Source organism: Hemibagrus wyckioides, linkage group LG15 (assembly GCF_019097595.1).
Source record: "Hemibagrus wyckioides isolate EC202008001 linkage group LG15, SWU_Hwy_1.0, whole genome shotgun sequence".
NCBI classification, from domain to species: Eukaryota; Metazoa; Chordata; class Actinopteri; order Siluriformes; family Bagridae; genus Hemibagrus; species Hemibagrus wyckioides.
Window position 1 is genome coordinate 21557501 of NC_080724.1, and position 12500 is coordinate 21570000.

The 12500-nt window shown below is 57.6% G+C and overlaps 1 protein-coding gene and 2 long non-coding RNA genes across 3 annotated transcripts in view; all 3 read left to right on the forward strand.

The window, feature by feature from the left end:
* LOC131366188 (uncharacterized) overlaps positions 1 to 1678 on the forward strand; it is a 2619-nt gene extending 941 nt beyond the window's left edge. The window contains exons 1-3 of the long non-coding RNA XR_009206776.1: positions 1 to 896; positions 936 to 1497; positions 1538 to 1678. The exon at positions 1 to 896 is cut by the window's left edge and continues 941 nt beyond it. This is a non-coding gene — a long non-coding RNA (uncharacterized LOC131366188). The remainder of the gene's footprint in view (positions 897 to 935; positions 1498 to 1537) is intronic.
* Positions 1 to 12500, forward strand: part of LOC131365890 (putative uncharacterized protein DDB_G0290521) — a 53070-nt gene that overhangs the window by 37440 nt on the left and 3130 nt on the right. The window lies entirely within an intron of this gene.
* Positions 11955 to 12500, forward strand: part of LOC131366189 (uncharacterized) — a 2801-nt gene continuing 2255 nt past the window's right edge. The window contains exons 1-2 of the long non-coding RNA XR_009206777.1: positions 11955 to 12254; positions 12303 to 12500. The exon at positions 12303 to 12500 is cut by the window's right edge and continues 27 nt beyond it. This is a non-coding gene — a long non-coding RNA (uncharacterized LOC131366189). The remainder of the gene's footprint in view (positions 12255 to 12302) is intronic.

Sequence of the window (12500 nt, forward strand, 5' to 3'; positions counted from 1 at the left end):
CGAGGCGGCGGCTTTTCGCTTCAGAGTCTTTGTTTCCTGCGGATCATTTCCATACGCCTCGCCTCCGAGGAAGATTTGCATGCGTCCGGTTTTGCCTAAACCGTTGTGAAGAACAGGGCGTGTCCGTCGTTTTTATGAATGAAAGATGAACAGGACTCGGCTGTGACCGCCCGCTCACCTGCTCTCAGAATCTCTCTTTATTCTGACTCTGTTTTGAGGACGCTGTTGCTTCAGGCTCGCTGTAGATCAGGGGATTCCCCGACACACACCCTCTCAGGGCAGATGATCTAAGACTGCTGAAAACTGCTGATTTAACTCTTTATTCTTCATCTTTACACCAAAAGTACACTCTAGATAATTATTTATAGATCCACAGAAAAATGATAGAACCCCTAATGTCACTTCTTATAGCCTTTTTTTTTTTAGAGAGAGACTGTGCGAGTGACACACGGCAGACGGGGTGGGGGGGCGGAGTGTGTGTATGAGAGAGACTGTGTTTGTATGAGAGAGAGAGAGAGATTTGACAAGGGAGAGAGACTTTGTGTGAGAGAGAGACTGAGAGACTATGAGGTTTCATTTGGGAGAGACTGAGATTTCATGAGAGGGAGTGTGTGTGTATATATGAGGGTGAGAGAGACTGTGTGAGACTTAGTGTGTGTGCTTGTGAGAGACTGTTTGAGGCTGTCTGTATGAGGGTGTGAGAGACTGTGTGTGTATGAGGGTGTGAGAGGTGAGACACTGTGTGAGAGACTGAGTGAGGGAGACTGAGAGAGAGGTGAGTGAGAGACACTGGGCGTGAGGGAGACAGAGAGAGAGGTGAGTGAGAGACACTGGGCGTGAGGGAGACAGAGAGAGGTGAGTGAGAGACACTGGGCGTGAGGGAGACTGAGACAGAGGTGAGTGAGAGACACTGGGCGTGAGGGAGACAGAGAGAGGTGAGTGAGAGACACTGGGCGTGAGGGAGACTGAGACAGAGGTGAGTGAGAGACACTGGGCGTGAGGGAGACTGAGACAGAGGTGAGTGAGAGACACTGGGCATGAGGGAGACTGAGACAGAGGTGAGTGAGAGACACTGGGCGTGAGGGAGACTGAGAGAGAGGTGAGTGAGAGACACTGGGCGTGAGGGAGACTGAGACAGAGGTGAGTGAGAGACACTGGGCGTGAGGGAGACTGAGACAGAGGTGAGTGAGAGACACTGGGCGTGAGGGAGACAGAGAGAGGTGAGTGAGAGACACTGGGCGTGAGAGAGACAGAGAGAGGTGAGTGAGAGACACTGGGCGTGAGGGAGACAGAGAGAGGTGAGTGAGAGACACTGGGCGTGAGAGAGACAGAGAGAGGTGAGTGAGAGACACTGGGCGTGAGAGAGACAGAGAGAGGTGAGTGAGAGACACTGGGCGTGAGGGAGACTGAGAGAGAGGTGAGTGAGAGACACTGGGCGTGAGAGAGACAGAGAGAGGTGAGTGAGAGACACTGGGCGTGAGGGAGACTGAGACAGAGGTGAGTGAGAGACAATGGCCTGAGGGAGACTGAGACAGAGGTGAGTGAGAGACACTGGGCGTGAGGGAGACTGAGACAGAGGTGAGTGAGAGACACTGGGCGTGAGGGAGACAGAGAGAGAGGTGAGTGAGAGACACTGGGCGTGAGGGAGACAGAGAGAGAGGTGAGTGAGAGACACTGGGCGTGAGGGAGACAGAGAGAGAGGTGAGTGAGAGACACTGGGCGTGAGGGAGACAGAGAGAGAGGTGAGTGAGAGACACTGGGCGTGAGGGAGACAGAGAGAGAGAGGTGAGTGAGAGACACTGGGCGTGAGGGAGACAGAGAGAGAGGTGAGTGAGAGACACTGGGCGTGAGGGAGACAGAGAGAGAGGTGAGTGAGAGACACTGGGCGTGAGGGAGACAGAGAGAGAGGTGAGTGAGAGACACTGGGCGTGAGGGAGACAGAGAGAGAGAGGTGAGTGAGAGACACTGGGCGGAGGGAGACAGAGAGAGAGGTGAGTGAGAGACACTGGGCGTGGAGGGAGACAGAGAGAGAGGTGAGTGAGAGACACTGGGCGTGGAGGGAGACAGAGAGAGAGAGGTGAGTGAGAGACACTGGGCGTGGGAGGGAGACAGAGAGAGAGGTGAGTGAGAGACACTGGGCGTGAGGGAGACAGAGAGAGAGGTGAGTGAGAGACACTGGGCGTGAGGGAGACAGAGAGAGAGGTGAGTGAGAGACACTGGGCGTGAGGGAGACAGAGAGAGAGGTGAGTGAGAGACACTGGGCGTGAGGGAGACAGAGAGAGAGGTGAGTGAGAGACACTGGGCGGAGGGAGACAGAGAGAGAGGTGAGGAGAGACACTGGGCGGAGGGAGACAGAGAGAGAGGTGAGTGAGAGACACTGGGCGGAGGGAGACAGAGAGAGAGGTGAGGAGAGACACTGGGCGTGAGGGAGACAGAGAGAGAGGTGAGTGAGAGACACTGGGCGTGAGGGAGACAGAGAGAGAGGTGAGTGAGAGACACTGGGCGTGAGGGAGACAGAGAGAGAGGTGAGTGAGAGACACTGGGCGGAGGGAGACAGAGAGAGGGGTGAGTGAGAGACACTGGGCGTGAGGGAGACAGAGAGGGAGGTGAGTGAGGGACACTGGGCGGGAGGGGGACAGAGAGAGAGGTGAGGAGAGACACTGGGCGTGAGGGAGACACAGAGAGAGGTCAGTGAGAGACATTGGGCGTGAGGGAGACAGAGAGAGAGGTGACTGAGAGACACTGGGCGTGAGGGAGACAGAGAGAGAGAGGTGAGTGAGAGACACTGGGCGTGAGGGAGACAGAGAGAGAGGTGAGTGAGAGACACTGGGCGGAGGGAGACAGAGAGAGAGGTGAGTGAGAGACACTGGGCGTGAGGGAGACAGAGAGAGAGGTGAGTGAGAGACACTGGGCGGAGGGAGACAGAGAGAGAGGTGAGTGAGAGACACTGGGCGAGGGAGACAGAGAGAGAGGTGAGTGAGAGACACTGGGCGAGGGAGACAGAGAGAGAGGTGAGTGAGAGACACTGGGCGTGAGGGAGACAGAGAGAGGTGAGTGAGAGACACTGGGCGTGAGGGAGACAGAGAGAGAGGTGAGTGAGAGACACTGGGCGGAGGGAGACAGAGAGAGAGGTGAGTGAGAGACACTGGGCGTGAGGGAGACAGAGAGAGAGGTGAGTGAGAGACACTGGGCGTGAGGGAGACAGAGAGAGAGAGGAGAGAGAGACACTGGGCGTGAGGGAGACAGAGAGAGAGGTGAGTGAGAGACACTGGGCGTGAGGGAGACAGAGAGAGAGGTGAGTGAGAGACACTGGGCGTGAGGGAGACAGAGAGAGAGGTGAGTGAGAGACACTGGGCGTGAGGGAGACAGAGAGAGAGGTGAGTGAGAGACACTGGGCGTGAGGGAGACAGAGAGAGAGGTGAGTGAGAGACACTGGGCGTGAGGGAGACAGAGAGAGAGGTGAGTGAGAGACACTGGGCTTGGAGGGAGACAGAGAGGGAGGTGAGTGAGAGACACTGGGCGTGAGGGAGACAGAGAGAGAGGTGAGTGAGAGACACTGGGCGTGAGGGAGACAGAGAGAGAGGTGAGTGAGAGACACTGGGCGTGAGGGAGACAGAGAGAGAGGTGAGTGAGAGACACTGGGCGTGAGGGAGACAGAGAGAGAGGTGGAGTGAGAGACACTGGGCGGAGGGAGACAGAGAGAGAGAGGTGAGTGAGAGACACTGGGCGTGAGGGAGACAGAGAGAGGTGAGTGAGAGACACTGGGCGTGAGGGAGACAGAGAGAGAGAGGTGAGTGAGAGACACTGGGCGTGAGGGAGACAGAGAGAGAGGTGAGTGAGAGACACTGGGCGTGAGGGAGACAGAGAGAGAGGTGAGTGAGAGACACTGGGCGTGAGGGAGACAGAGAGAGAGAGAGGTGAGTGAGAGACACTGGGCGTGAGGGAGACAGAGAGAGAGGTGAGGAGAGACACTGGGTGAGGGAGACAGAGAGAGAGAGAGGTGAGTGAGAGACACTGGGCGTGAGGGAGACAGAGAGAGAGAGAGGTGAGTGAGAGACACTGGGCGTGAGGGAGACAGAGAGAGAGAGAGGTGAGTGAGAGACACTGGGCGTGAGGGAGACAGAGAGAGAGAGAGGTGAGTGAGAGACACTGGGCGGAGGGAGACAGAGAGAGAGAGAGGTGAGTGAGAGACACTGGGCGTGAGGGAGACAGAGAGAGAGAGAGGTGAGGAGAGACACTGGGCGGAGGGAGACAGAGAGAGAGAGAGGTGAGTGAGAGACACTGGGCGGAGGGAGACAGAGAGAGAGAGAGGTGAGTGAGAGACACTGGGCGGAGGGAGACAGAGAGAGAGAGAGAGGTGAGTGAGAGACACTGGGCGTGAGGGAGACAGAGAGAGAGAGAGGTGAGTGAGAGACACTGGGCGGGAGGGAGACAGAGAGAGAGAGAGGTGAGTGAGGGACACGGGGGGTGAGGGAGACAGAGAGAGAGAGAGAGAGGTGAGTGAGAGACACTGGGCGGGAGGGAGACAGAGAGAGAGAGAGGTGAGTGAGAGACACTGGGCGTGAGGGAGACAGAGAGAGAGAGAGGTGAGTGAGAGACACTGGGCGTGGGAGGGAGACAGAGAGAGAGAGAGGTGAGTGAGAGACACTGGGCGAGGGAGACAGAGAGAGAGAGAGGTGAGTGAGAGACACTGGGCGTGAGGGAGACAGAGAGAGAGAGAGGTGGAGTGAGAGACACTGGGCGTGAGGGAGACAGAGAGAGAGAGAGGTGAGTGAGAGACACCAAGGAGGGAGACAGAGAGAGAGAGAGGTGAGTGAGAGACACTGGGCGTGAGGGAGACAGAGAGAGAGAGAGGTGAGTGAGAGACACTGGGCAAGTGGAGGGAGACAGAGAGAGAGAGAGGTGAGTGAGAGACACTGGGCGTGAGGGAGACAGAGAGAGAGAGAGGTGAGTGAGAGACACTGGGCGTGAGGGAGACAGAGAGAGAGAGAGGTGAGTGAGAGACACTGGGCGTGAGGGAGACAGAGAGAGAGAGAGGTGAGTGAGAGACACTGGGCGTGAGGGAGACAGAGAGAGAGAGAGGTGAGTGAGAGACACTGGGCGTGAGGGAGACAGAGAGAGAGAGAGGTGAGTGAGAGACACTGGGCGTGAGGGAGACAGAGAGAGAGAGAGGTGAGTGAGAGACACTGGGCGTGAGGGAGACAGAGAGAGAGAGAGGTGAGTGAGAGACACTGGGCGTGAGGGAGACAGAGAGAGAGAGAGGTGAGTGAGAGACACTGGGCGTGAGGGAGACAGAGAGAGAGAGAGGTGAGTGAGAGACACTGGGCGTGAGGGAGACAGAGAGAGAGAGAGGTGAGTGAGAGACACTGGGCGTGAGGGAGACAGAGAGAGAGAGAGGTGAGTGAGAGACACTGGGCGTGGAGGAGACAGAGAGACAGAGAGGTGGGTGAGTGACAGCCGGCGTGAGGGAGACAGAGAGAGAGAGAGGTGAGTGAGAGACACTGGGCGGAGGGAGACAGAGAGAGAGAGAGGTGGAGTGAGAGACACTGGGCGTGAGGGAGACAGAGAGAGAGAGAGGTGAGTGAGAGACACTGGGCGTGAGGGAGACAGAGAGAGAGAGAGGTGAGTGAGAGACACTGGGCGGAGGGAGACAGAGAGAGAGAGAGGTGAGTGAGAGACACTGGGCGTGAGGGAGACAGAGAGAGAGAGAGGTGAGTGAGAGACACTGGGCGTGAGGGAGACAGAGAGAGAGAGAGGTGAGTGAGAGACACTGGGAGTGAGACAGGGAGACAGAGAGAGAGAGAGGTGAGTGAGAGACACTGGGCGGAGGGAGACAGAGAGAGAGAGAGGTGAGTGAGAGACACTGGGCGTGAGGGAGACAGAGAGAGAGAGAGGTGAGTGAGAGACACTGGGCGGAGGGAGACAGAGAGAGAGAGAGGTGAGTGAGAGACACTGGGCGTGAGGGAGACAGAGAGAGAGAGAGGTGAGTGAGAGACACTGGGCGTGAGGGAGACAGAGAGAGAGAGAGGTGGAGGAGAGACACTCAAGGAGGGAGACAGAGAGAGAGAGAGGTGAGTGAGAGACACTGGGCGTGAGGGAGACAGAGAGAGAGAGAGGTGAGTGAGAGACACTGGGCGTGGGAGGGAGACAGAGAGAGAGAGAGGTGAGTGAGAGACACTGGGGAGGGAGACAGAGAGAGAGAGAGGTGAGTGAGAGACACTGGGCAAGGAGGGAGACAGAGAGAGAGAGAGGTGAGTGAGAGACACTGGGCGTGGGAGGGAGACAGAGAGAGAGAGAGGTGAGTGAGAGACACTGGGCGAGGGAGACAGAGAGAGAGAGAGGTGAGTGAGAGACACTGGGCAAGGAGGGAGACAGAGAGAGAGAGAGGTGAGTGAGAGACACTGGGCGGAGGGAGACAGAGAGAGAGAGAGGTGAGTGAGAGACACTGGGCGTGAGGGAGACAGAGAGAGAGAGAGGTGAGTGAGAGACACTGGGCGTGAGGGAGACAGAGAGAGAGAGAGGTGAGTGAGAGACACTGGGCGGAGGGAGACAGAGAGAGAGAGAGGTGAGTGAGAGACACTGGGCGTGGAGGGAGACAGAGAGAGAGAGAGGTGAGTGAGAGACACTGGGCGGAGGGAGACAGAGAGAGAGAGAGAGGAGTGAGAGACACTGGGCGTGAGGGAGACAGAGAGAGAGAGAGGTGAGTGAGAGACACTGGGCGTGAGGGAGACAGAGAGAGAGAGAGGTGAGTGAGAGACACTGGGCAAGGAGGGAGACAGAGAGAGAGAGAGGTGAGTGAGAGACACTGGGCGGAGGGAGACAGAGAGAGAGAGAGGTGAGTGAGAGACACTGGGCGTGAGGGAGACAGAGAGAGAGAGAGAGGTGAGTGAGAGACACTGGGCGTGAGGGAGACAGAGAGAGAGAGAGAGGTGAGTGAGAGACACTGGGCGTGAGGGAGACAGAGAGAGAGAGAGGTGAGTGAGAGACACTGGGCGTGAGGGAGACAGGAGAGAGAGAGAGGTGAGTGAGAGACACTGGGCGTGAGGGAGACAGAGAGAGAGAGAGGTGAGTGAGAGACACTGGGCGGAGGGAGACAGAGAGAGAGAGAGAGAGGAGGAGAGACACTGGGCTGGGAGGGAGACAGAGAGAGAGAGAGGTGAGTGAGAGACACTGGGCGTGAGGGAGACAGAGAGAGAGAGAGGTGAGTGAGAGACACTGGGCAAGGAGGGAGACAGAGAGAGAGAGAGGTGAGTGAGAGACACTCAAGTGGGAGGGAGACAGAGAGAGAGAGAGGTGAGTGAGAGACACTGGGCGGAGGGAGACAGAGAGAGAGAGAGGTGAGTGAGAGACACTGGGCGTGAGGGAGACAGAGAGAGAGAGAGAGGAGTGAGAGACACTGGGCGTGAGGGAGACAGAGAGAGAGAGAGGTGGAGTGAGAGACACTGGGCGTGAGGGAGACAGAGAGAGAGAGAGGTGAGGAGAGACACTGGGCAAGGAGGGAGACAGAGAGAGAGAGAGGTGAGTGAGAGACACTGGGCGGAGGGAGACAGAGAGAGAGAGAGGTGAGTGAGAGACACTGGGCGTGAGGGAGACAGAGAGAGAGAGAGGTGAGTGAGAGACACTCAAGGAGGGAGACAGAGAGAGAGAGAGGTGAGTGAGAGACACTGGGCGTGGGAGGGAGACAGAGAGAGAGAGAGGTGAGTGAGAGACACTCAAGGAGGGAGACAGAGAGAGAGAGAGAGAGGTGAGGAGAGACACTGGGCGTGAGGGAGACAGAGAGAGAGAGAGGTGAGTGAGAGACACTGGGCGTGAGGGAGACAGAGAGAGAGAGAGGTGAGTGAGAGACACTGGGCGGAGGGAGACAGAGAGAGAGAGAGAGAGGTGAGTGAGAGACACTGGGCGTGAGGGAGACAGAGAGAGAGAGAGAGAGGTGAGTGAGAGACACTGGGCGTGAGGGAGACAGAGAGAGAGAGAGGTGAGTGAGAGACACTGGGCAAGGAGGGAGACAGAGAGAGAGAGAGGTGAGTGAGAGACACTGGGCGTGGGAGGGAGACAGAGAGAGAGAGAGGTGAGTGAGAGACACTGGGCGTGAGGGAGACAGAGAGAGAGAGAGGTGAGTGAGAGACACTGGGCGTGAGGGAGACAGAGAGAGAGAGAGGTGAGTGAGAGACACTGGGCAAGGAGGGAGACAGAGAGAGAGAGAGAGGTGAGTGAGAGACACTGGGCGGAGGGAGACAGAGAGAGAGAGAGGTGAGTGAGAGACACTGGGCGGAGGGAGACAGAGAGAGAGAGAGGTGAGTGAGAGACACTGGGCGTGAGGGAGACAGAGAGAGAGAGAGGTGAGTGAGAGACACTGGGCAAGGAGGGAGACAGAGAGAGAGAGAGAGGAGTGAGAGACACTGGGCGGAGGGAGACAGAGAGAGAGAGAGGTGAGTGAGAGACACTGGGCAAGGAGGGAGACAGAGAGAGAGAGAGGTGAGTGAGAGACACTGGGCGTGAGGGAGACAGAGAGAGAGAGAGGTGAGTGAGAGACACTGGGCGGAGGGAGACAGAGAGAGAGAGAGAGGAGTGAGAGACACTGGGCGTGAGGGAGACAGAGAGAGAGAGAGGTGAGTGAGAGACACTGGGCGTGAGGGAGACAGAGAGAGAGAGAGGTGAGTGAGAGACACTGGGCAAGTGAGGGAGACAGAGAGAGAGAGAGGTGAGTGAGAGACACTGGGCGTGAGGGAGACAGAGAGAGAGAGAGGTGAGTGAGAGACACTGGGCGTGAGGGAGACAGAGAGAGAGAGAGGTGAGGAGAGACACTGGGCGTGAGGGAGACAGAGAGAGAGAGAGGTGAGTGAGAGACACTGGGCGTGAGGGAGACAGAGAGAGAGAGAGAGGTGGAGTGAGAGACACTGGGCGGAGGGAGACAGAGAGAGAGAGAGGAGTGAGAGACACTGGGCGGAGGGAGACAGAGAGAGAGAGAGGTGAGTGAGAGACACTGGGCGTGAGGGAGACAGAGAGAGAGAGAGGTGAGTGAGAGACACTGGGCTGGAGGGAGACAGAGAGAGAGAGAGAGGAGTGAGAGACACTGGGCGTGAGGGAGACAGAGAGAGAGAGAGGTGAGTGAGAGACACTGGGCGTGAGGGAGACAGAGAGAGAGAGAGGTGAGTGAGAGACACTGGGCGAGGGAGACAGAGAGAGAGAGAGGTGAGTGAGAGACACTGGGCGTGAGGGAGACAGAGAGAGAGAGAGGTGGAGTGAGAGACACTGGGCGGAGGGAGACAGAGAGAGAGAGAGGTGGAGTGAGAGACACTGGGCGGAGGGAGACAGAGAGAGAGAGAGGTGAGTGAGAGACACTGAAGGAGGGAGACAGAGAGAGAGAGAGAGGTGAGTGAGAGACACTGGCAAGTGGAGGGAGACAGAGAGAGAGAGAGGTGGAGTGAGAGACACAGGGCGGGAGGGAGACAGAGAGAGAGAGAGGTGAGTGAGAGACACTGGGCGTGAGGGAGACAGAGAGAGAGAGAGGTGAGTGAGAGACACTGGGCGTGAGGGAGACAGAGAGAGAGAGAGGTGAGTGAGAGACACTGGGCGTGAGGGAGACAGAGAGAGAGAGAGGTGAGTGAGAGACACTGGGCGTGAGGGAGACAGAGAGAGAGAGAGGTGAGTGAGAGACACTGGGCGTGAGGGAGACAGAGAGAGAGAGAGGTGAGTGAGAGACACTGAGGGGGAGGGAGACAGAGAGAGAAAGAGGTGAGTGAGAGACACTGGGCGTGAGGGAGACAGAGAGAGAGAGAGGTGAGTGAGAGACACTGGGCGGAGGGAGACAGAGAGAGAGAGAGGTGGAGTGAGAGACACTGGGCGTGAGGGAGACAGAGAGAGAGAGAGGTGAGTGAGAGACACTGGGCGGAGGGAGACAGAGAGAGAGAGAGGTGAGTGAGAGACACTGGGCGGAGGGAGACAGAGAGAGAGAGAGGTGAGTGAGAGACACTGGGCGTGAGGGAGACAGAGAGAGAGAGAGAGGTGAGTGAGAGACACTGGGCGGAGGGAGACAGAGAGAGAGAGAGGTGAGTGAGAGACACTGGGCGTGAGGGAGACAGAGAGAGGGAGAGGAGCGCGAGAGACACTGGGCGGAGGGAGACAGAGAGAGAGAGAGGTGAGTGAGAGACACTCAAGGAGGGAGACAGAGAGAGAGAGAGGTGAGTGAGAGACACTGGGCTGGAGGGAGACAGAGAGAGAGAGAGGTGAGTGAGAGACACTGGGCGTGAGGGAGACAGAGAGAGAGAGAGGTGAGTGAGAGACACTGGGCGTGAGGGAGACAGAGAGAGAGAGAGGTGAGTGAGAGACACTGGGAGGAGGGAGACAGAGAGAGAGAGAGGTGGAGTGAGAGACACTGGGCGGAGGGAGACAGAGAGAGAGAGAGGTGAGTGAGAGACACTGGGCGGAGGGAGACAGAGAGAGAGAGAGGTGAGTGAGAGACACTGGGCTGTGAGGGAGACAGAGAGAGAGAGAGGTGAGTGAGAGACACTGGGCAAGTGAGGGGGACAGAGAGAGAGAGAGGTGAGTGAGAGACACTGGGGGGGAGGGAGACAGAGAGAGAGAGAGGTGAGTGAGAGACACTGGGCGTGAGGGAGACAGAGAGAGAGAGAGGTGAGTGAGAGACACTGGGCGTGAGGGAGACAGAGAGAGAGAGAGGTGAGTGAGAGACACTGGGCGTGAGGGAGACAGAGAGAGAGAGAGGTGAGTGAGAGACACTGGGCGTGAGGGAGACAGAGAGAGAGAGAGGTGAGTGAGAGACACTGGGCGTGAGGGAGGCAGAGAGAGGGAGAGAAGAGTGAGAGACACTGGGCTGTGAGGGAGACAGAGAGAGAGAGAGGTGAGTGAGAGACACTGGGCGTGAGGGAGACAGAGAGAGAGAGAGGTGAGTGAGAGACACTGGGCGGAGGGAGACAGAGAGAGAGAGAGGTGAGTGAGAGACACTGGGCGTGAGGGAGACAGAGAGAGAGAGAGGAGGTGAGTGAGAGACACTGGGCGTGAGGGAGACAGAGAGAGAGAGAGGTGAGTGAGAGACACTGGGCGTGAGGGAGACAGAGAGAGAGAGAGGTGAGTGAGAGACACTGGGCGGAGGGAGACAGAGAGAGAGAGAGAGGTGAGTGAGAGACACTGGGCGTGAGGGAGACAGAGAGAGAGAGAGGTGAGTGAGAGACACTGGGCGTGAGGGAGACAGAGAGAGAGAGAGGTGAGTGAGAGACACTGGGCAAGGAGGGAGACAGAGAGAGAGAGAGAGGTGAGTGAGAGACACTGGGCGTGAGGGAGACAGAGAGAGAGAGAGGTGAGTGAGAGACACTGGGCGGAGGGAGACAGAGAGAGAGAGAGAGGTGAGTGAGAGACACTGGGCGTGAGGGAGACACACCGAGAGACAGGTGAGTGAGAGACACTGGGCGGAGGGAGACAGAGAGAGAGAGAGGTGAGTGAGAGACACCAAGGAGGGAGACAGGAGAGAGAGAGAGGTGAGTGAGAGACACTGGGCGGAGGGAGACAGAGAGAGAGAGAGGTGAGGAGAGACACTGGGCGTGAGGGAGACAGAGAGAGAGAGAGGTGAGTGAGAGACACTGGGCGGGAGGGAGACAGAGAGAGAGAGAGGTGAGTGAGAGACACTGGGCGTGAGGGAGACAGAGAGAGAGAGAGGTGAGTGAGAGACACTGGGCGTGAGGGAGACAGAGAGAGAGAGAGGTGAGTGAGAGACACTGGGCGGAGGGAGACAGAGAGAGAGAGAGGTGGAGTGAGAGACACTCAAGGAGGGAGACAGAGAGAGAGAGAGGTGAGTGAGAGACACTGGGCGTGAGGGAGACAGAGAGAGAGAGAGGTGAGTGAGAGACACTGGGCGTGAGGGAGACAGAGAGAGAGAGAGGTGAGTGAGAGACACTGGGCTGAGGGAGACGGAGAGAGAGAGAGGTGAGTGAGAGACACTGGGCGTGAGGGAGACAGAGAGAGAGAGAGGTGAGTGAGAGACACTGGGCGTGAGGGAGACAGAGAGAGAGAGAGGTGAGTGAGAGACACTGGGCGTGAGGGAGACAGAGAGAGAGAGAGGTGAGTGAGAGACACTGGGCGTGAGGGAGACAGAGAGAGAGAGGTGAGTGAGAGACACTGGGCGTGAGGGAGACAGAGAGAGAGAGAGGTGAGTGAGAGACACTGGGCGTGAGGGAGACAGAGAGAGAGAGAGGTGAGTGAGAGACACTGGGCGTGAGGGAGACAGAGAGAGAGAGAGGTGAGTGAGAGACACTGGGCGTGAGGGAGACAGAGAGAGAGAGAGAGGTGAGGTGAGAGACACTGGGCGTGAGGGAGACAGAGAGAGAGAGAGAGGTGAGTGAGAGACACTGGGCGTGAGGGAGACAGAGAGAGAGAGAGGTGAGTGAGAGACACTGGGCGTGAGGGAGACAGAGAGAGAGAGAGGTGAGTGAGAGACACTGGGCGTGAGGGAGACAGAGAGAGAGAGAGGTGAGTGAGAGACACTGGGC